Below are 24853 nucleotides of genomic sequence, written 5' to 3' on the forward strand. Positions count from 1 at the left end.
TTATTTTTTTATTATTTTGGAATGTACTCCTAATTATTTTTTTAAAGTTTACTGTAAACAATATGCCACATACATCTGGTACTTCCTGTGCTTCTCACTGTATCCCTCTCTCCCTCCCTCTCTCTCTCTCTCTCTCTCTCTGTCTCTCTCTTTGGTTTGGTTTTGACTCTTGAGACAGCATCTTGCTTTGTAGTGCAGGCTAGCTTTGAACCCACTATGTAGCCCAGGCTGGCAATCCTCCTTTCTTGGCCTCCTGAGTGCTGGGGTTGCAGATGTGCACCACCACGCCTGCCTCCCACATCATTTTCTCTTGTGTTGGACTTAATCTCATGTTGTTTTGTTCATCATGGCCCTAGAAACCACAGGTTATACCATATTCTGGGTATATGCCATATAGCCCTGGTGTATAGCAGACTAACCCTTCTAGGTTTATGTAAGTACCCTTCCATGATGCTCACACAATGACAAAACCACCTAAACATACATTTCTCAGAACGAGGCCCCATAGTGTTGTGGGCCACTTAGATCTGCCTGAATTCTGTGTTCATGTCAGGAGCAGAAGTGGAGGGAGGCCAATTAACAGGCCATTGGAAGTTTTCTCCAGGCTGTCATGTCTTAGGGTTTGAAGGCTCCACCCCATATCATATCAAATATGTTAACATGTTACCTCAGCACATATAATTTTTTGCTGGAAAATAGTTGAATTTTTATATGCTCTTGAAAATATATAACTACCAATAACTCATTCATTTATAGGAATATTACTTGAAAAATAAGGAAATCTAATCTAACCTACAACTTCTTTCAAATGTAGTAAAATTTTTGAGTTCAAAATGTCATCAATGATCACAGTGGAAGATAAGTGAAAAGCACTCCCACCCGCCAGCCTCAGTGTTTCCTTCCCAAGGATTCTCTGATGGCTCAGGTCACATTCTCCCAATGAAAGGAACTATGGGTGACCCATTAGCCTTGGAGATAAACATAATGACAGCAGAATCCAGAATGAAAATTCTTCCAGGATATCTGGAATGTGTGCATTTTATTGAAGATACAGAACAAAAATTTCCTTACTTGGAGCCAAGAAGGGACAAGTATTGGTTATTGTAAATATAAGCATCCTCAGGACATGGTGACCACTGGAAGCCCTGGCTAGGAGGATTGGGGAGGGCTAGATGGAGTGAAGGCATCTATGGGGCTTGGCCCAGCTCCTGGGAGCTACCTTCTCACCTGGCCCTGTGGATGAGTGGTTTTTCAACCAGGTCAGTCTTCCCCACAGCTTTTGAGCTGCTGTGCCAGCCATCTGGGAAGATGGGGCTGGGGCCCAGGTCAGAAGGAGAGGGGGAAAGGTCCTACAGGGTAGTGGAAGAGCCCACAGAGCTGGAGTGAGCCAGTGGGGAAGGGGTCTGGAGATTCTATTAGCATTCCATTCAAGAACTGTGGTGGGACTGTTGACCCTGGGAGGAGTTTGGAAAGACAGGTTGCCACAGCCACAGCAGCCATCAAGTTCCTTAGACAGCACAGTTGTCCCCGGGGAACAGGAGACTGGTACTGCAGAGCCCTAGCCAGGTTCTAGGACCCACACCTGCCATGGCTGCTGGGGCTCTGCTACCTATGCCCAGGCCTCCACATGCCCCGACTCTCTCTCCCAGGCACCTCCTCCCAGAGCACTGCTGCAACTGGATGGTTAACATTCTCTGCAAAGAACATTTGGGATCAGGGAGCATCTGAGTGTCCAGCCCAAATTCCTGTAACCACCCCTGCCTGACCACCCACCTCCTCATGGCAAACCAGTGAGGATTGTGCAAAGGGTGGGGAGGACCAGTTTGATCTTTATCAGTCCTAGTACTTCTTGAAATACCCTAGCCAGGTCCTCCCTGGCCTGCTGCAGGGCAACCTTGAGATCATGAAGCTTGGCATTGGTATCCTTGAGGGTCCCTTCCCCATCGTGCTCTGCATTAACAGTGTTCCTCTGAAGGTTGGCATTGGTGGGTAGCCCAGAGTCCAGTTGAAATTCAAGTGGCATCCGCTGACAGCCTGGCATGTGTGCAGGTGCTTGTGCCTGGTGCCAATCACATGTGAACAGCAGGACTGGTTAATGCAGGCAGGCAAGAGCCTAGCTTACAGATGAGGAAACTGAAGCCAAGAGATAGCTGAGGTCACACAACAAGTTAGCTGCAGCAGAACTGAGATTCCCTGATATACAGACTGAGTCACCCATTCAGCAGTCATCAGATACCAGGAGACTCTAGCCTCCTATAGCATATACAGTCTCCAGGAGGACATTTACAGTCCTGGCACACTGTAAAAGTGGGAAACAGAGATGGCAGAGAAATGGTTCTCAGGCAGGCCTATTCTCAAGGACAAGAGTCCCAAGTGTACCCCAGGATCTTCCCCTCTGCCAAACCTGGTCCCTGAGCTCATATTTAAACTTCACCAGTGGCTAAAAATGTCTCAAACTTTATTTGCTGTATAAGTTCAAGCTCAAATTTATAAAAAAAAGTAGAATAAATATCAGTCAAGTGGACCTGAGGCACATTGGAGGGAGATTTGAAGTCAGAGACAGTTGGGGGAGGAGGCAGTCTGAGACAGTTAGGAATGAGCAGGGGCTAGGAATATGTAAAAGTGACACCTAAGAGTCCAGGAGGGCACAAGCAGACAGGATGTGTCACATGAGAGGGTACCAAAGAAACCAATCTAGAAAGGGGCTCCAATTTGCTGCAAGAAAACTAGCCTCGTGGCTCTGAAACTCAGAAAAGAAGGTCTTGGCCAAGTAACTTGTCTAAGGGCCCACAGATAGTAAGTGGCAGAGTCAGGCCTCTAATTCACTTCTATCCAAGCTGGAGCCCATGCTGAGAGAGGCAAGGAATACAGGACTCAAGCTCTAGAAGAGGCTTCCGATGTGAACGCCCACAAGCTGTTCTAGGTATGTACCTGCCCAGGATTCACCCTAGCAAACAAGCCGGACTCTGACCCACTGACCTAGTTGTGGGCATGTCTGAAATGGCCCCACACTTGTCAGTTAGGGTCCTCAGCATGGCACTTCATGCTGTTTCCCTTCAAAAGGCACAGTTCATGTGCACAATCTCACCCCTTCCTGATCAGGAGCAAGGGCCTAACTTTGTAAGCTGAGGGGCCAGGCAAAGACAACAGTCTAGAGCCATAGACCACAATGAAATTAACAGTTCACAACTGGGGATGCTGCTGCTTCCTCACCCTTTAAAGAGGCCCCACTGAAGGCTCTCCCTCCCTCCCCTCATCTACTCAACCAGCCATCATTTCCTGAACACTCTCTCTGTGTTGGGCAGACACTAGCTGGCTTCCCCACTGTCATGAAGAGTTCTATGACTCTTTCTCCCTTTCTCCTTTCTCCCTTTCTCCCTTTCTCTTCTACCCCAAAGTATCCCAAATAACTCCTCCAGGATTACATCTCTTTAGCCTGGTCTGCTGTACTCCCTATCCTGAAGATCCTGGAACACCCATTGCTCCTACTGTTCCCATAAGGCAAATGAGGACACCTTACTTACCCCCATTCCACAGGGAAGCCCTGAGAATGCAGATCCCATGCCTAGCACTTGTGCTGTACCCCAGAACCCAGCCATCCTTATTATTCAATTTGGGAAGTTCTTGTTTTTCCAAAAAAAAACAAGTCACAGCCTCATAAGCTTAGGTGCCAACATGTAATAGTATCTGACATTTGTAGAATCTCTTTACTAAAGCCCTTTCATTTATCTAACCTGAGAGACAAATGGGCAAACTTGCCACACACAGACACACACCTTCTTGTGACTCACAGACAAAAATATTTTCATTCAACCTTGTCACCACAAGTGAAAATGACAAAAGCATTTAGCATGAACTAGGTTTGTAGACTGAGGCCCATGTGATGCCAACCTGCCTTTGGCTCTGCTTTCTGCCAAGAGACATGAAAATTAAAATACAAATCAATCCAGGCAGGAAGGGTACTCCAGCATGTTCTTCAGAGAACCCAGGCACAGTGTTCAGCTCTGGTTTCCTCTAGGTCTTCTTTCCTTCTGCATTAATCAGCTTTTCATGGTGGAAGAAAGCTACTCATCTCATAGCAGCCAAAATCAGAGAGCAAATAGTAAGATAGAGAAAAGTTACACCCTTCCAAAGTACACAATAACCCAACAACGCCTCACTTCCTAATAGCACATTCAGCTGTGAACTTACCAGTGTACATAAGAGCCTCTATGATCCATTCAGTTCCTCAAAGCCCATAAGTTCTGAACACTTGACTGTGGGGGGTACTTATAGATTTTTTTTAGATTTTTAGATCTAAACTATAATATTCTCCAAGAAGTAGAGCATTGATCAGTATACATTCCATCTTCTCTCCAAATACTCATTCATTCATTCACTAATCATTTATCAAGCACTGCTTGTGTCAGGAACCAGACTTCTGAATATATACAATGACAGATAGACACAGTCTGTGGTAGAGAAGAGCCCACGGAGTTACTGATGGGGCTACTAGGCATATAAACAACTCCTTACCATACATTGGCTCAGGGTTATTGACAATGAACCAAATAAAGAACTATGGTCATGAATAAAGGCTATGGACAGTACCATAGAGGAGATAATCTTAATTGGGGTATGTAAGGATGAACAGGAGTGGGTCAGTGGGTGAGCAATATGAGAAAGGCACCCCTGGTAGAAATGGAAATTTTCAAATATGGTGAGTGAAGTATTGGTAAGTAACCCCACATATTTTCAGAATAAGAGACAAGGAGGAGGAAAAGAAATGATAGAGAAGGATCCAAAGGTATAGATGAAAAGTAGCTGTGGTGGTCTCTCTGTGCTGTGCTGTGTGGCTTGGGAACTTTACATGTGAACTGTGTCCTTCAGACTAACTGCACATCAGGATCACTGGACAGCTATTAAAAATCCAAAACCTCAAGCTCCATTTGTGGCCTCCTGAATCAAAATCTTAGGGAGTGTGGCACAGACACATGTATTTTTAAAGTTCCACTTTGCTTTCATTCTGATGAGCTAATTCCTATAATGAAAGTTCCATGTTCTATAAAAGGCAAGGAGATTAATAAGAGATAATCCCTTGTCCTGTCTGACAGAGACATAGAGTTTTGTCTGGCTTCAGAGTCTGGGCCAAGTCTTTGGCCTCAGGACAGAGGTGCAAATACTGATGACTGGGAAGCACCATCAGACTGACCCAAGAGAGACAGGACCCTTCCAAATGTATCATCAAAGAAGTGAAAAGGTAAACCACAGGCCTGGGGAAAATATTCATGATACATACATATAACAGACCTCAGAAAGATGATGATGAATGAAAGAAGCCAGACAGAACTGAATACATATTTCATGTTCCCATTTATATGAATTTCTAAGCTAATCTAAAGGGACAGAAGGCAATTCAACCCAAAACTGATACTGATGTTTTCAAAATATTGAAATGCATCAGCCTTATGGTAAAACAGAAGTTATCCACAAAACATGGTTTACAAAAAATTAAAGGTAGAATATACTGTGGTTCTTTGGTTTATTTTTCAATGCTTATCAGTGACATGATGTCAAAATTGGTTACATCAGTCTGGATAGACTCAGGCTTCATGAAGCAGCTTTTGGTTTAAATGGTTTTTCTTCTTTACAAGAACACCTTTGCATACAGATTATGCAACTGACCAGAACATAATAAGAGTAAGAAGTTGGGGTGCAGGATCAGAATACAAAAATCATTTGACAGTTTGGAATGGGAGCCAAAACTAAGAAAGATTTAATAGAGATTAATGTAAAATCCTACTCATGCATTCAAACAAAGCAGCTGTGCAGCTCAGCATGGAGATGTGGATCCCAGGGTGATTCACCAGCCAGAAAGGGCTGCCAAAATCATGATCAGGCAAAGCCAGAGGATGCACAAAGAGAAGCCCTAGGCCCACTCCTTCCCTGGGCTAGTCTCACTTCACCTAAAGAGCTGGGTCTTTGGCATCCAGAAGATTCTAAGGGAAAGCACACAAGATAGGAGGGGTATCCCAATACAGAGGGGAAATAGCAGCATTCTACCTGGGGAAGGACTCTGAAAAAGGGAAAACCACCCTCGGACACTTGCAGATTCTCACTGACAAGGGGACTTAGGGTTTCTCCCTGTGACTACAGAGGGAAAACTTTGTACCAATCAGTGGAATTACAAGTCTGGGCTCGGCTTGCCATTCTCTCTGAGAGAACAGAATTTCCAGATAGGATCTCAGGCTGCCATTGTAGATAGTGTTATACAGAACAGCATATGTCTAAATGAAAACTCCACTTGATAGCTGCTGAAGTTATCTCTAGGCTTGAGATCCTAATTCCTCAGAACTCAATTAACAGTGATGCCAAAGGAACTGGTAAGTGACACACACATAGAGATGCAGAATGGAAGTAAAATAATAAAAGGTTTGTTTTGTCAACAAAAGGTAAATCGCACTAAGAGCAGTGCCAGTGATTGACCCTGACTGGGTTGCAGCTTCTTTTATAGGTTTTACAGCTATGACCTCATCCAAGCTGTTACATTTTATTTTGTTTATGGCACACACAAGGTAGCAAAGGTAACAAGAGGGTTTAACAGAATCTTTCTTCCCTTTTTATATTATTCAGACTACCAGTATTAGGGCAGTACCAAACTAATCACTCAAGTATAGTGTGGTTTAGTAATCACACACCCTTAACCCCAGCATCACACATTCCACAATCAACTACCTCTGAAAAGGAAGTCCCACCTCATCTGCCTGAGGCTTTGGGGGACATCTAAACACAAACCATATCAAGATACACGTATCTTTCATTGTATAAAGTGTTTTTACATACATCACTTCATTTTTTTTGAAACATCCCTGTGGAAAAGGTATTATTCTTACTATCAAATTAATAAATAATGATGCTGGTATTTTAAATCAATCCCTCTGCAACTGCCTAGTATCTAATGTTGCTCAAGATGAACCTGACTTCAGTCAAGAGAAGAGTAGCTTTTTAATTTTTTGTTTTTTTAATTCCTTGTAATTACACTTCTTAAATACATATGTACCCGAAACCCAGGACAGAACTCTGCATACATGACCTCAGAATGGAGCTCTGATAGACTAAGTCAGCTGCCACTCATATTGATGGGTTTCTTCTCTGCTAAAGATGCCCACTTGTGTATGAAGCACATCTTAGGCATGGGAAATGCAGTCAGATAACCCAACTGGAGGCAAGCCAGCTGGCAAGGAATTTTGGGAAAGCCCATTCTTTTCAAGGCACATAAGACATTATGTGAGCTAAAATTTCAGCAAGAGAAGTTCTGTTCCACCTACTGAGAAGCTTTCTGCACATAACAAGATGTTCAGAGGAAACATGAGACATTTTCTGTATACACAGGAAGCAAAACATCTAACACCATTACAAGGACATGAGACAGGTACAGATGGACTCAGAAATAGCCACACACCTACTGTAGTTACAGAAAAGGATGAAAATGGGAATTGTGGAGGGAAGTTGGTTAAGGAAAGATTTCCAAAGAGGGCATCTTGAGCTGAAAATTTGGTGGAAAGGACATTAAACATCCTAAGAATAAAGAAGGTTGAAGGACCCAATCTGTGCAGCAAACATTACAACTTTATTTGAAACCAGATCATCAAAAGATGCTGATGGCAACAAGGCAAAACATGTTATATGCACAGAAGCAGGGGAATGTGCCAGCCTAACCTATGGAGTGGGAAGAAATTATGCTGGTCATAACAACCTGAAAAATCTCAATGGGTCATGGGGTTGAAGGTTGGTCTCTTCTCTCAAAAGATCCACCAAGGGCCTCACATATCTCCTACATCATCTACCCCTACATCACCTTTAACATGATCTTATGCAAGTACCATGTTCAACATGCCACTCTCTTACCCAGAAAATGACTAGGCTGCCTATCCTAGCAAAATGAGCTGCTCTCTTGGCCTTTCATACTTTCTCCACTGCTTTTTTTTTTTCCTTCCTCCCTCCTGATCTCACCATTTTAATACTAAGGCTTTGGCCTTCCAACCATGCCAATCTCCTAGCACCATGTCTATGAGAAGTTGGGCAGAATTACTGTTGAGGCTTCTTCTCCTGCCAGGAGTCTGAAATACTCACATTCCCTCACCATCATCCTTGGTCAGTTCTGCCTGAGAAGGTGGCCCGTTCAGCATCCTGGATTTCCTTGATCTTCTAAATCCCGGTAACCTTCCCCTCCACTCCACCTCAGCCACCCACTCCAATGTCACACTCTGGATCATCTCCAAGAATTGTTGCCTCCTGGAAGCTGAAACCCCACTCTGGCCATAACCTCCCACTCTTCCAGTTCTCTTCTACCTATTACTCCCATTGTCCCGACCTATTCATTTTTCCCCAATTTGCCTTTTCCCTGCTCTTCCTAACTTATTCATCATTCATTCATTCATTAAACAAATACTTTTTAAGAACCTAGGTGGTAGGGAGTAGTGAAAAAAATGTATCCTGTCTCATCCCTAATTGAGGCATAAACAGTTTAGTAAACATCTGAGCAACTTCCTTACTAGCATCATCAATTCCCTTAAACCTTTATTTTTCAACCATCAGCCTAAGAAAAACCCAGCTCTAGATTGAGACTACGCCCTTCCTTCCCCCTCCTACCACAGAGGCTTAGCTCTGCTGGGAGGGAGATGACACAAGCATCTTATTTTCAACATATAGTCATGACCTCCACCCTCAGCTTTTGCTCAGTCTCTCCTTGGCTTACCAATTTCTCAGCTGTTCCCAAATGCTCACTACTCTCCTCCAGCCCCTTCTCATTCTCTACCTCCTTACACAGAAGATGACCTGGCTTTCTACTTATCAGTAACATTGAAACTCCTAGGTGTGATCTTCCCCTCAGTATCCCTTCTGTGCCTTCACTCTTACCTGCCTCCATACCCACCTGATTTTCTTTTGGTACAAAGCCTACAAGACGTTCTCCCTGCCTGTCTCCTCTAGTTCTTTGCCCCATCAATTAGCCTCCTCTTTCTCTTATCCTCAATCCCTCCTCTCATGCACAAGTCTTTCCTGCCCTTAGAGTGACTCTCATGATCCCATGGTACTTTTTCTCTCATCCTACGCCTCCTGTGCTCAGATGGGCAGCCCACACCACCTTGTCCATCTCCCCACCTCTGATCAACTTCTGAACCCCACAAAACCTGGTTCTGTGCATAGACTAGTCATCACGGCTCCTATAGAGAGTGCATTTTTCACTGATTTTTAAACCCTAAATCCAGTAGACACTCTTCAGTGCTCATCTGCCTGATATCTTCACTGCAGGAGATACAGGAAATAAGCATTGCCACCATATGTAAACTAGTATGTTCAGTATCACTACAGTAATGTGTGTGTGTTTATTTGTTTGGTTGTTTGTTTTTTGTTTTTTATTTTTGTTTTTGTTTTTTGAGAGAGGGTCTCAGTATGTAATTCAAGCTAGCCTTGAATTCACTGTGTAGCCCAGGCTGGCCTCGAACTCAGAGCAGCTCTCCTGCTTCAGCCTCCCAAGTGCTGGGAATACAGGAGTGCTCCACCATACCCAGGTCTAATTTGCACATTGTTAAGCCTGCGTTCCTTATGGGGATACAAGTCCAAATAATTTCCCAGTCTTCCTTTCTGGTGTAACTTGACATTTTTTATATGATGAATAAACCAAGAATAGGTCCAGTTTGTACAGGATGTGAACACAGTTCTCCTTGCTGATGTGAGCACATGTGTGCCATCTCTTGCTTGTTGAAGTTAATCTAAAGGCATGAGATTCTATGGGACCCTGAGCCACTGAAGAGCAGATTTAGAGATGTTGTGGAACCTTTACTGCCTCCTTCTACAAAGGCACTGCAACCCCTGCCTTGAGCAGTATGGGGGCCTGTTGCAGAGGCTGGGAACAAGGAGAATCAACAACAGGTTGAGGATAGTTCTTCTCTCCAGACGTCAGTGCTCAGGATAGTCATAAACTGACATAAAACTACTTGAGCCCTATACCTTGTGTTGTGCATAAGAGTTCCAGGCCAAGAGTATGAGAGGAAGCTAAAATCCACCCAGCCCACACTCTGGTCACCAAGCTGAGTGCTCCAGCATAGACTTGTGTCCACCCAGAAGAGCACAAACTCTCCTTTCACTTTAAACAAAGAGCTAGTTTTTGCTAAGATAGGTGCCCATGAAGCTGTGAATACCCATTCCTAATTCACAGAAAGACCAAGGGGACCAAGAAGACCCCAATTTGACATCACAAGTCTGAGAGTGAGGAAACTCTACTACCAGAAAACCTTTTCTCCTATATTCCATCGGTCTTTGTATTGTACAGAAACCAGCTGACTTTGATCCTGACTCCCTACCTTCTGGTTACATGCTCCTGAGTAAGTTATTTAGCCCACTATCCCTTGGTTTTCACTTAAAAGATGAAGAAAAAATAGTAGTGCTTCGTGGAGTTGCTGTAATGATTAAACTATTTTAGGACAGTTCTTGGTATATAACAAGCACTCTGTATTCTTTAGTTAACAGTGTCATCTTTATGTACAGGGACAGAGAAGTGTCTCTGAACATCAACCAAATGACATACCTTCTTATCAGCAAACCTTTATTCTCCAAAGTTTTTGTGTGAAGGTTGTTCAGTGTTTTCTTTTATCAAAAAGGCAAGTGTGAGGGCATGAGTGCCTGAGTACATGTGTGTCTGGGTGTGGTGAGTAAGGCAAGGGTTACTATCGGCAGCATGTGTGCAGAGAGAAATCTTCCGTATTAAAAACCATACCTAATTCTAACTAAACAGCAATGATTGTGTAAAGCTAGAAAGAACAGTTAGAATTGCCTGAAGTCCTAGATTTCTCTCTGTACTTCTATTCCAAAGGATTACTGTAGGCTGGTTAAGACCCTACATTTTAATTACTAGTTTCTCAGAACAAAACATGCATGAAATAAATTGAGGGACAAACACAGATTATGTGGACTTAACTGTAAGTAATTCTACCTTTGGCAAGGTTGGTGTGCATGGCTTGAAACAACCATATGATGGTCCTAACAGTGGGAGTGAGACAGGAACTTCAGAGTATGCACGGGATAATTATTTTCCCCTGTTGCCAGGTGGATTGGGAGAGGTCACCAGAGCTGCCTGGAGGCAGGGAAAGCAAGTTTATCTTGGTCTGCTGTGGGATGAACAAACAGGAATCACTTCAGTGAACTGGGATTCCAGAGTGCGATCCTCAAAGACTCCAGTGGGAGAAAGAGCATCTGAAATGAACTGAAAAGGTAGGAAGAGGGCAGGAAAGACTGACTCATCCCTATGGCAATGATTTATCATTAATCAGATGGCAGCAAGTCAGGGAAGCACGTGCTGTCACAATCCCTGCAGGATTTCCTCATGAATTTTTCTGTGCATAGGATGGGCTGAGACTGCCTCTGGTCCTTCACCTCCAAGGTCTGCAAGAATCCCCAGGCACCCTCCATTCTCCCAGGCACCAACTCCTACCAGAAAAGAGACAGTCTCCAACCAAATCCCAGGCAAGGAGCCAGCAGGCCAACTCCCTCTGGCCATCTCAGGTCAGGTTCCCAGGAAGCTGAGATGGAGACTGTGTGCAGGAAGTTCATGAACTCTTTGGTTCAGTTTGTGAGAGAATGAATGAAGCAAACTTGGGGCTGGGAGGTGATGCTAAGCTGCTACAATAGTGAAGTTGGCTGCAACGAAGATTTCAGCCAATCACATGGAGAGCAGGACCTTGAGATCCGCAGAGGGGAACAATCATACTCTTCTGAAAGGCAACTTCTTTAAGCCAAGAACAATTTCTGAAGAGGCAGTCTATTATGAGACATGAGGAGCCCACATACCCAGAAGTTGGGAGAGTGAATGCTAAATTCTCAAAAGGAGGGCCGGAGGTTTAGCTCAATGGTGCTGCCACCTGCCTCGCAAGTGCAAGGTCTTGAGTTCAATCCCTGATACAAAAAAAAAAAGAAAAACACTCAGAAGGATGAAAATCCACTGCTATATTCACTTCAGGCCCTTAAACCTAGGGGTGTGGCTAGTGCTGTTTCTCTCTTGGCATCAGCCCACGCTGTCCTCTCATCTACCACTTCTGACAGGATTTTGAGCGTGGCTCTCCTCCACAAACTTAATTCTTCTTCCCTGCAGTCCCTGTTCTAATTCCTGCAATCCTACTTCCCTACAGTCTAATCTCCCTCTCCCCAATCTAGCTTCTGTCTTTGTGACTCCATCCCAGCTATTCTCGACATTTTCATATGGCACAAATTCTGGCCAAGTTATGATGTTGCTGAGATTCTGGATCTTGAGCGGCTCAGGTAATGTTGGAGGCCTTGCCTTGGACATGCAAGAGGAAGAGCAGCAGCTTTATCCAGAACCACAAAATGGGACCAGGATAGATGGGATTGGGTGCTGGCTAACTTGCCAGAATCTATCATGGATCCAAGATTCCGCTCCCTAGAGGAAGAGGAGCCATCTAACACCAGGACCACTGTCAAGAAGGAAAGCAAGGGCCAGGGATTTAGCTCAGTGGTGCTTGGATGGCATGCAGAAGGCCCTGGGTCCCATCCCTAGCATGAAGGGGAAAAAAAGAGAAAGTGGAACAGGAGGACAAAGGGTTGGGGAGGAGGAGAAAATGGTAGAAGGGAGCAAGACATGGTGAAAATTGAAAGATTGAGGGGTCCATCATCAGGCCCCATGAGGAACTTTACCCCAGTCCTATAGACACTCAGATTATGAGAGCGATATAAATTCCTCTCTACCCAGGTCACCCTCCTCAGTGAATTCTACTTTGCCTTTGTCTCTTCAGGGGGATTCAGATCTAATTAGACCATCAAGATATGGTCTAAATAAAATAATCTATCCTGGCACCTCTGCTGAGTTTGGGAGTGGGAGGAACCATCAATTATCTCTTTCTGCTCATGGATCTTTTACTTGAGACCTACCTCAGGGCAGATCACATGGAGACAGCCCACAAGACATGTCGCTCTTTCATTCAGTCAAGACAACATAGCATTAGTTGGATATAGTATCATTTTCATGGAGTTATGCATTTAAAAGAGCTTGTTTATGTTTTACAACAAATGCCTAGCTTTAATAATCTATGAAGAGAACATACAGATTACTAGGAAAAATAAAATGACCACTCAAAGAGACAATGGACTAAATGAAGAGACAATTCACCGAAAAATGAAAACTAAATAGCTATATGCATTTTGGTAATGATCAATTTCACTAGAAATTAGAGAAATGAAAAATAAAACTAAGAAAATTGTCAAAAACAATAACACTCTATGAGACTATGCAATAACAGGAAGTCGTATACATTACTTGTAGAAATATATTTTGGTACAATCCTCGTCAACTTTCTGGAGAGCAGTTTGACCATAAAAATCAAAAATTTTAAGTGAAGCATCAATTCCACATCTAGAAAGCTATCTTACAGAATAAATAGGCCTGGAGTGGTTGCCCATGCCTATAATTTCAGCTACTTTGGAGGATGACACAAAAGTCCTGAAAGTTGGAGCCCAGCCTGGGTTACATGGTGACTTAACAAGCCCTGTCTCAAAAGAGAAAATTAAAAGGGCTGGTGGTGTTGCTCAGTGATAAAGTCTCCCTTGGTTCCATTACTACTATTGAGGGGCAGGGACATACAAGTGTTGTTTGTTGCAGGAATATTTATTATAGTGAAAAAAGTAGAAATAACAAGTGCTTCAAATGTGCTAATTTATATAATGGATTTTTTTTTCTTTTGGTATGGGAATCAAACTTGTGACCTTGTGCTTAAGAGACTGAATTAAACCCCCAGCCCCATATAATGGAATATTATGCAGTCATTATAATGATTATCTTGGCCATGGTGACGGGTAACAGGGCATGTACCTAGAGGTCAGCAACCCTGGCCAAACTGGGCATGGGGGCACAAGAAGGACCATGATGCACACAAACGCAGACTCCATCATACTGTGAACTGGAGGAGTCCTGTACCCTAACACCACCTGGAGGTTTTCCACTGTGTCAGGATGGAGTCTGCACTGGAAGTGTCAGACTCCCCAAAGGAAGAAAGCTTCATGTTTTCCATCTCTTCAGCAACTGAGGCTGAATTCGATACTGTGGTTGGGTCCATAGAGAACATTATCATTCATGGATACCAAGTTCCAGATACTGCAGGCAAATTTCATGGATAAATACTACCAAGAGTTTGAAGACATGGAAGAAAATAAACTCACCTACATGCCAATTTTTAAAGAATATCTTTCTTTGATAGAAAAATATATCGAAGAACAGCTGCTAGAGCAGATTCCCAAATTCAACATGTCAGTTTTCACAGCAATGTTAAAGCACCGTAAAGATGAAGTATCTGATGACATATTTGACATGCTGCTCACATTCACAGACTTTCTAGCATTTAAGGAGATGTTTCTGGACTACAGAGCAGAAAAAGAAGGCCAAAGGCTGAATTTAAGCAGTGATTTAGTGGTAAGTGCATTGTACAAGACATCTGCCAACCCAGTTGCCCAGAACAACCTGCAGCACTAGCTCCCACCACTAGACGATGGGAGCTTTCTGGGCATCAGAGTAGGCTGGCAGAGACTTCTTTTAATGGTAACAAGAGAGCATGTCTTAGAGGAACTAACTTTGTTTGGCAGCTCTTCACTAATGTTAGGTACTAATGGATAAATATTGGAGACAGATATAGATATAGATATCTGACCCTCCAACCTCAGCTTTTCCTTAAACACCTTCTTGTATTCAGTAACCCTTGTGGACCTGCCAAAGTAGATACACTTCTCAGGTGCTTTTGAGAATCAGACTACTTTGGGACACTTGGAAGACTCCTTTCCTCGGTATATGAGTCCCTGAGTTGACAGCGTGGAAAACATTAGTACCAACCTTCCCTGTCCCAAACACCACAGGCAGGCTTTGCATCAAACTTCATGTGCTCGCAGCAGTCACTTGGGTAAACGTTCGAGTCCTTCAACCCCAGTGACCCACCTGTTTGAGTTTTGTGTTTTTTTTTTTTATTTGTTTGCTTTGGTACCAGGGATCAAACTTGGGACCTTGCACTTGCGAGGCAGGCAGTGGCACCACTGAACTAAATCCCCAGCCCCACTGAGATTTTTAACTCCTTGGAAATGTTTATCTAGGATATTGCTCAAGCCAGCTTACCCATGTCTTGAGATTTCTGAAGCTCTTATTCTCTGCCCAATATTATGGGCAGAAGAATGGCTGTTAGAATCACCTGAAAGTTACATCCTTAACCAAAAGCTACCTGTGAAAACCAACTCCCAGTCTCGGGACTACAATTCCTTTATCACTGCCTTCTTCTAGTCCTAGTGTAGTCCTGCTGTTTCTAGAGAAGCCTCTTTTCTTTTAAGCATCAATTTTGGGAAAGCATTTTTGCTGATGCACACTAAGGCTAATACAATAAACTAACAGTTTTTAGAATCATCCACTAAAAAACTAAGTATTAAATGTGTGTACTTTTTATTTGCTAATGTTCTGAAGAAAAAATGTTGGCTTTATTAAAATTACCTTTTTCCAATTAAAGTATGTTGTCTGCTAGAAACTGACCAAAAGGTAGCCTCTTCTTATAGCATGTTAAGTGTATTTATGCAGGTTTGCTTAGAATCTGTTTTGTACAAGTCATTTTGTTAGGTTTTTTGGTTGGATAGGGATTAGTTTGCTGAAAATGTGAGTCTTAAAGTTCTGCAGAACCACCTCTATCCCTCTTCCTGTCAAAATCTCTCCTATCAAAAAAGGCTGTTTTACTGCTCTGAGTCAGATTGAGTATGAGGAGATGCCAAAGAGCTTTAATGGTCATCTGTCTGGTTTTGGTTTAATAAAAGGTTTGATAGAACACTATTGATCAGAAAAAATGGCTGGGCCTGGTGGTGCACACCTGTAATCCCAGCACTTGGGAGGCTGAGGCAGGATGATCGCTGTGAGTTCAAGACCAGCCTGGGCTACATAGTGAGTTCCAGGTCAGACTCAACTACATAGTGAGACCCTATCTCAAAAAAATAAAACAGAAATAATGTATGTTTACACTTCTAGAAAGAAGAAAACATCATAATTTAATTCCCAATATGCACCTTTAATTTCACTTTTAAAATAAGAATGTATACTGGAAAAAAATGATAGTCTGCATATACATGTTATCATGAAAATACACTAATTGGTAAATTTCTTCCAGCTAACCTGTAAATTCTATGAGAGCAGAAGCTATGTGTGTTCTCCTCTTTATCCTGGCACAGTGGTGGGAAAATGATAGACAATCTAGTTGCTGAATGAATAAAAGAGTAGTGACACAAGTAGTAAAGACACAAAGAGATTTTTTTCAAAGTCCAGTTGGAAAGCAGTATGTAGTTGTAAGACTCTGCTCTGTAAATTATATAAGCACATATCTCTGTGTATATGTGCATGCATATCACACGCATGAATGTAGGAAAATGTCAAAAGGGTAGTAGAATATAAGGAGAGGATATTTTATCTTTTACTTTGATGGATTTTATACATTTTTGCTATATGTTGCTCTTACCATCTAACAGCTTTGAAAGAAGAGGGGGCAGAATGAAGAATTTAAAAGGATAAAGGATAGAAAGTAAAGAAGCATTTACCACTAGGAGATGAATTTTCCAAGGCCAGACCATGGAGGCCTCCTCAGGCTACAGGATGGGAGTGGGAAGGTCCCCAATTTCACAGCATGAATACTCTGGGGAAGACCAGTTATATAACCCAACTAAATGGATAAAGGAGAAACCAAGGCTATTCAGCGTTCCTTATTATCACCGCTCAACTTCTAACAATCAGCCATGTAGGAGTGCCACTCCCCACCGGTCAACTCCTTCTCCTAGGTTGTGCCTCACTCAATAAAGCCATCCAAGAGCATTGGCTGAAGGCACAGTCAGGAATCATTGAAATCCCAAATTAGCATCACACCTTCCAGTTAATACCCCAGGAAGGGAAACTCCCCTGTTGGAGCCCTTACTTCTTTTTGAAGTCTTCCACCAGGCCCTGAATGTTCTTCAACTCTCCCTCCAGACTCCCTCTCTCCCGCAGAAGGGAGTCCAGCTGCTTGCACAGGAAACTGATGTAAGATTCAAAGAGAGGCTCCAGGCTGTGGGGGCTGCAACCAGAGGCTGTGGTCTGGAGCAGCTCCCGCTTGGTCTCCAAGACTTTGTTCTGCTGCTCCAGGAAGCGCACCTACATCAGGGGAGGAAGGAAAGGAGCCCCTTCAGTTGGGCAGGTGGAGCCCCTATCCCAGAGGCTGAAAATATGGAGAATGAACCCAGTTCTTCAATGCACAAGTGCCTCTATGCATGAGGATGAGAAAAGAGAAAACTGTGCTTTGTTGAGTATTTATGCTATTACTTACTATTCTCACATATTCTGTCTCATTTACTCCATTCGCTTGTATGAGAGCTGGTATGATCCCCATTTTGCAGACTAGGAAACTGAGGCTCAAAGAGAGTTAGTGACACTGAGTGACAAAGCTAAGAGCTAACCTAGGCCTATCTTAAGTCTTTTGGCACCCTTCACAACACAACTAAAGGAAGTTAGCATGAAGTTATTTTTAATTGTTTTTTTAGATGTAAGCGTCATTCACCTCCATGAAAGTGTTGAAAATAGTTCACAAGGTTCAACTTTTCCCTCGGTGTTTCACATAATAAGACCTCTTTTCAGGTACTCAGCTTCTAGCTGACCCAGGCCCACTTCACATCCTAGCTCGTCCCCCCTCAAACAATACACACCCTTCTCTGACCCAGCATGGTCAGCTGAATTTAACACAGGCTGAAGCACAGAATCATTCAGGAGGTAAGCCATCTGCCAGGACACAAGGCGCAGTCCCAGGATTCCAGATCTGCACCTATGCAAGATTGATTCCCAGCTATTTGGGTTGTAATGAAAGTGAACACTACAGATTTTGTGGCTCTGATCCCACTCTCCAGAGTGCTAAGAGCATGCTTGTACTCTCACCTCATTTTCCCCCATCTCATCCCTAGTGGGAAGTTAGGACCAGGAATCCTTCCCACATTTCACAGATGGAAAAATAGCCCAGAGGGCAAGAGAGACATGATCGTCTTTCTGGGATGCTCATCTCCTCAGAGTCTAGCCTGGTCCATGAACACTGTGTCTAAAACTTAAGCTCAAAGTCCCAGCCTGGAAAGGGGGGCCCAGTCAGGCCCATTACCTTGTCGATGAAGGAGGCAAATTTGTTGTTGAGAGCCTTGATCTGCTCATGCTCCTGAGCCTTTACTTGCCCAATCTGGGGGTCAATCTCCACACTGAGGGGCTATAGGAGGCTCCGATTGACAGTCACTTCTTGGATTCCTCCAGGGAAGCAACTGGGGCCAAAACCAGAAGGACCACCAAAGCCAAGACCACCAAAACCACCAGTCACTCCAAAGCCGCCAGCTCCACCAAAGTTGCTTCCCACTCCTCTGCTACCATCAAAGCTGCTGACAAAGCCGCCTCCACAGCCACCCCCAAGGCCACTGCCACAGCTGCTGCGCCCTCCACCAAAACCACCAGCCTCAGAGGCACCAGCTGCCACACTGATAGAGATGCTCCTCTTGCCACCCAGGTTAGAGAGGCTGCGACTGCCAAAACTGCCTGTTCCACTCTGGAACCCACAAGCCCCTCCACCAGAGCCCCCAGTGGAGGCCACACAGCTCATCCTGCTGCCACCAGAGACCACAGCTGAGCGGCCAGAGAAGCCCTGGCTCCTGCCTCCAGGTGTCTTGCAGGCTTGTCTGTCCATGGTGAGGAGCTTGGTAAAGGGAAAGGTGTGAGAGGTAAGCAGGGAGGACACTGAGCTCAGAGGCAGGAAGAGAAAGGGACGGACAACTGTGCAGAATAAATCCCTTTTGTATACACTGCAGGAGATTCTTGGGCTCAAACGGTGGAGCGGTAATTAATCCCAAATACTCATGGGCTGGGTTTGCCTCCAAGGCAGTTTGTGCCAAGCTACCAAAGACCTTGAGAAAGATCTGAAATGGTAGAAGTGCTGAGATAGCAGGCTTTCCTGGCAAGAAGTGCCTGGCTTCACCCCATGCTCAGCAGTGCCACTTTCTAGCTTTTTGTCCTATGATTCCCCAGGAGGCACGCTGACCTGCGTCAGGGACTCAGCTCAGAGCTGTGTGCCTGTCGCCAGTCCCAGGGCTTAGCTCCAAAAAGGTGGGTGGGGGTGTTCTGGTTCCCTTGAGCAGTGGAGACAGTGAGGTCCACCTACAACTCTGGAACAGTGTAGCTGTAGAAAAGGTGACATTGTCTACTCCATAGTCAGCACATGGTTTCAAGTGCCTAGTGTGTGCCCGGAGCTTCCAGTCTTGGTCAGGTACTATGGGATATCCTGGCCCTTAAGAGAGTACTTTGCCAATAATAGCTGTTCATCAAGGGAGGGTGGCCAAATGCATAAATGAGTCAATCAATTATTAATGAATCAGTGGATTAATAAGGCCCTTACACTGAATTATAACCAAATAAAACTGGTTGAAAGGTGGTTCAATTCCCATTATAATTAGTAGCCCAAGCTAATTAAGATCATCTTAAAACAAGAAATCCACCAACTCCTCAAAGTTAGTGTTCAGGTTTAGGAAAATACATACACAAAGTCAGTGTCATATTCTCCTCTAGGGGAGATTTGAGGTCACATAGTTGCTCCCTGTGCATTGCTAGGATTCCCTCTCTGCTGTATTTATACCTCTGATCTTCCACTACTGCTGCCCACAGCTCTGAGGGATGTGGAATTAGCAGCAGCCCAGGAATGGCCATACAGACCCCTTCTCAGAGCTCTTTGCTCCCTCAGAGTAACCAGAGTTTGAGCATTGAACCAACCCTGGGGCTGCACCACACTCTCCCCGTGACTAAGCATGGACAAGACTCCAAATTCTCTGTCCTTCAGCATCATTTACCATCAAAGATCTTCTCCAACCTCTGGATCTCTCAAGAACCTAGCTAGGTGAATGAAATCTTTGCCAGTGTTACAAACAACGTATCACAAAAATTAGGCCATGTATGTTCTTTTATAATATTTTCTTTTTTAATACTTAAGAGAGCTGAATAGCATGAAATGCCACTTAAATGTGTTGTGTTGTTACACTGTATTACTACTGCAAGTTATTTGCATCATAATAAAGAGATTTTCTACCAAGAAATACACACACTCACACACACACACACACACACACACGTGTGTGTGTGTGTGTGTGTGTGTGTGTGTGTGAATAGGACAAAAGCCTCATCTTCACGTCAGACAGAAATGCAGCTGTTGTATGGCCACTTGTAGGCCTGAAGTCCAGAGCAATGAGTCTCCAGGGATTCTTAATCCATAATTTATCAGGGTACCTCAGTGTCCCTCACTGGAGAAGATCTCAGCCATTGTCAGAGTCTGCTGGCTATGATCCATGCCTGTTCCTTCAAAAGGGTGAACTTGGAGAAGAATTTTTGAGAAGCGAGGTCACCATTGTGATGATGTCAGTTGCCATTGTCATGAGGCAGTTGCAAGCCTGGGACCCTCCAGCAGAAAGCAGAAGGAATAGAAGAAAGGGCATAATCTATATTATTCTGGGGGTCAGGAGACAGACACGGAGAAAAGGCAGGGTCTAGTCCTGGAGGGGACGGAGAGCAAAGCAACTGCACATCAACTCTCACCAGAGACGTAAGAGAAGGTGAAAGAAGGGAAGAGACAGGGAGTGAAAAGTCTTAACATTGGACCACACCTCTGTCCTTGGAACACCTAATAAATAATTTGAGAAAATAGAGCTAGCTTAAACCTAACCCCAAACCTGAGGTTCATTAAGTACTGGACAAGAGATGTCCACTTGTATTTGTGCTGAATCGTGTTGGGTGTGTGTGTGTGCACATGCGTGTGTGTATGTGCACGTGCATGTGTGTGCGCATAAATCACCTTACTTTTCAAACCAGAGGCCTGAAAGAGCAGGAACCACTGCCTCCTCCTCAAAGGAGAATTCACGAAGACCTTAGGATATTATTAAATAGATTGCTGGAAACAAAAGAGAAAAGGAAAAGTAGAAACATCATTAAATGGTTATTTAACCTGAAGAGGAAGTTAAGAAGCAATTTAAATTTATTTTCCCATGAAATCATTTGCAACGTACATTACAGATCTTTCTCCATGAAGGAATCTGAGAGACTCTGCCTAGACATAAACCAGAGGTGGTGATTGTGGCAGGATGCCAGGGGACACTGTGGGTAATTTAAGGAGATTTAGAAATAGCAACTCATAGACCCTAGCATATCGAAGGTGCTAGACAAGTAACAAGAGTCAATACCAATGTCGGGAGTGAGAGAAGATTCTGCCAGGAGACAAAGCAATGACAGCAATCCTCTTGCTCCCAGCAACATGGCCTCCTAGCAAACGAGAGTGGGAAAGGAAGTGGTGTTGGCCACGTGGATAGGGAGTGAAGTGCACTTGTGCTGGCTCCCGGGCTTGTGTCCAAAGTATATGGGCTTCAAGGCCACACCCCAAAAGCTCAGGTGGCCCAGAGCTTCCTCCCCAGCTCTCCTGAGATCATTTGGTCTTTGAATACAAAGCTCAAACTCTTAACAAATCGGACAGGGGGCCAAACCATGATCCTCCACAGCCTGGCCACAGCCTCCCTCTCCGGACTCCTCCCTCCACTCCCTACCCTAATTCTGGAGTGATGCTGAGCTGCTTGGCTTTATGCGCATTCCACTCTGCTTCAGCCACACTGGCCCCTTGTGGTTCCTCAGATACTCTCCACACTCTTGCTGCCGGGCCTTTGCACTTGTGGCTCCCTCTGCCTGTGGCACACTTTACCCAGATATACTCCTCTTTTAAGGATTTCATAGAGTGAATTTATTGCCCTGTAACAACTCTTTGACCCACTTGGAGTGGGTCAAAGTCCTGGAACTCCTGCATCTCTGATCCTCTAGCATTCTTGCTGCCTAGAACCCTGTCCTCCCTCTCACTCCAGAGTACCCACTACCTCACCTCCATCATGGAACTGTCTTTGAATCCCTGGTCAAAAACTATATGTCTCTTTAGTGCTTTGAGAGCTCCATGCCTCCATCTACCATTGCCCTGACCACTCTCTTTAAAGATAGAACATCAGTATTTTGTATGTGTGCAGGACACTTGCCTCCATCTCTCCATCCAAGCCCTGCCCGTTCTTCCACACCCCTTTTAGATATCACTTCCCTCACGAAGGCTCCTATGATTGCCAAGCCCTCACCCAAGAGAAGCAATTTTCCTCACCTCTGGACTGCTGTGACCTTTGTCTGTAACTCCCAGAGGATTCATCCATTTGTTTGGTTACCAGTCATTTATATCTCGCTGTGACCTCTATATTGAAAACATCGTGAAACACATTCAATTCGTGTTTATATTTCGATCTCCATTGCCTAGTACAGACTTGATAGAGACTCAGAATTTATTCATTCATTTATCAATATTTTTAAACAACTACCTTCAAGTAAGCACAAGCACAGAGACTTTGCATATCAAGATGAGTGTAGCCTTGGCCCTTGCCATTCAAGATTTCTTAGATGGGTGGTTTGTTGAGTAAGTGAATGAGTGGGTAGGTAAATGGGTAGGTGGATGGGTGGATGGATGGATGGTGTTCAGATATCTGGCAAAAGGCAGTCAAAATGCTTTCTCAGGAAATCCTCTTCCTAGCTTATTTAACTTCTCATCAGCCTTCAAATTACTGAGGATCAAATTCACAGCTCTTGAAGTAGAAAAATTACCGATGCAAGCCAGGCGCAATGGCACATGCAGGTAATCCCAGCACTCAGGAGGCTGAGACAGGAGGATCGCTGCAAGTTCAAGGCCAGCCTGGGCTACATAGTGAGTTTAAGGCCAGCCTGAATTGCATAGTGAGACACTGTCTCAAAAAAAAAGCATTTTTGAAGATGCAAAACAACTTGCCAGAGTCAACTCCACCCAGAGTCAACCAGGAAACCATGGGCAGCAATGAGCCTGAGACCTGGGACTCCTAGCACCAAGACTCTCTAAGGCCATACTCTCTGCTCTCAGCATTCTCTCCATGGGATAGAGATGACTGTTCAGACCCTGCCTGCAATGTGGCAAAGTAATAATAATAATAATAATAATAATAATAATAATAATAATAATAAAACCTGAAGCAAGTGCTAAAAATGGCTTCTTTCTCTCAGCCTGCTCTGTCCCTTTGTTCCTGGCTTGGCCTGCTCTGATCATGTCCTGAGGGGCACACTGTGACACAGTTCCCTCGGTTACCTCCATAGGTAGCTGATGTCCTAATATCTGAGCTAGATTCCCTGGTTTTAGGACCCAGGGCCTGGACCCCAAAGCTAAACCAAAATCCCATAGTGAAACATTATTAAGTACGTCCTCTTTACTATATCCTTCCGGCTTTGCTGGCAATGGGAGGAAGACTTCAGAAGTGTCACTGAGCATCTTCTGGAACTGAGAGGGCTCGACTTAGCACAGAGGGTCTTGGGGAAGACTGATGCCGGAGTAGCAGCAGCTTAGAAGCCAGGAGGGACCTGAGCCAAACCACTGGTGGGACAATGACCAGGGATGAAAGCCCAAGCCTAGGAGTGAGGGTCAGGGCAGAAGCCTTGTAAGCTGAGTTGATCTGCCAACCTGCAGTTGGACCCTCCTGCTGGGAAAAGGACTTCAATATACCTAGAAGTGATGATTTAGAATAAAATGGATCATGGGGCCTCCACCAGGCAATTAATGCAACTGTGTCTCGCTAGTTCTCACAAACATGAATCACTGACCAGAAATCAGCTCAAAGGGTCTAAAAAGATCTCAGCAGTGCATTTCCCCTCAAACAATCGCCTTGGTCTGGCCGGCCAACTCCTGGCCACTTGATCCTGGCCAGATCCATTCCCCTGGACTGCACTGGAAGTAAAGGCCAATGTGGCTGCCAGTGGGGGGCGGGGTCCCTCTTTTATGTCAAACAGGAGCCTTCTTACATAAACAAAAAAACACAAGCACACAGCCACTTGCCTGCATACAAAATCACTCTGATTTGGACGCATACTGACAAAAATCTCATCTACAGCCTACTTTGCTGGGTAAATGTTTCAGTGCAACTGAAGAGGTCATGAAAGACCCAGCAGCCCCACGCAAGCTGGCCACTGCCACACTTCTCACACTTCCCACACTATGCTCACTCTCAGGGAGCATAGAAATAGGAGGCATCACAGCTGCAGTTTTGAAGGGTGACCTTGAGAAGTACCACTTCTGCTTCCAACCTTTATCTCCCCTCCCTACGCAGAGAAACTCATAAATGAGCCGAGGTGGATGTTTCCCAGGACTGGGGTGCAGTGGCAGGAGAAGTCAAAGTCATCCAACTGGCTCCCAAGGCTGCAAACTCGTCCTGTTCTGACACATGGGGCAATAAGCCCAGGGCAGACAATGGAGAGATTAGGGCTGGGCTTGTGAGGGACAGAGCCATCTGGCCTAAGAGCCACTCCTCCTGGCAGAATGTCCCTTCACTGAGAGCACAAGCCCCACAGATTAACCCTTACCTCTTTGTCCCTGCCTTCCCAGATCAAGGGAGTGCAACACCTGCCTCAGAGGCCCCATGGGCAGAACCAGCCTTGGGCAACCCTTAAGCCTCCCATCTGCACACAGTCAGGCCCTCATGGACACTGTATGGAGAAAGTAGAGTCAGAATGAACTCCCTGGCTGTCAAGGGGGAAGCACCATTTGGTGGCCAGGGGAAAGAGTAAATTCTGCACCTATAGCAGAAGGGATTTGGGTCAGGTTACAGATGTGAAGCTGTGTGGTGTTTCTATGGAAAGAGAGACACTGTGCTACTCTTGGATTTGGCCCAGGTTAGAAATAGAAGGACCTCAAAGGCTACACCTAAATGTCCCCCAACTGTCCTCTCC

The 24853-nt window shown here is 44.5% G+C and overlaps 1 pseudogene; it reads left to right on the forward strand.

The window, feature by feature from the left end:
* Window positions 1-14028: 14028 nt before the first annotated feature.
* LOC104851892 lies at window positions 14029-14515 on the forward strand (annotated as a pseudogene).
* Window positions 14516-24853: the final 10338 nt, after the last annotated feature.

The sequence above is a fragment of the Fukomys damarensis genome, unplaced genomic scaffold (assembly GCF_012274545.1).
Source record: "Fukomys damarensis isolate Sample0158 unplaced genomic scaffold, DMR_v1.0_HiC HiC_scaffold_15, whole genome shotgun sequence".
NCBI lineage: Eukaryota > Metazoa > Chordata > Mammalia > Rodentia > Bathyergidae > Fukomys > Fukomys damarensis.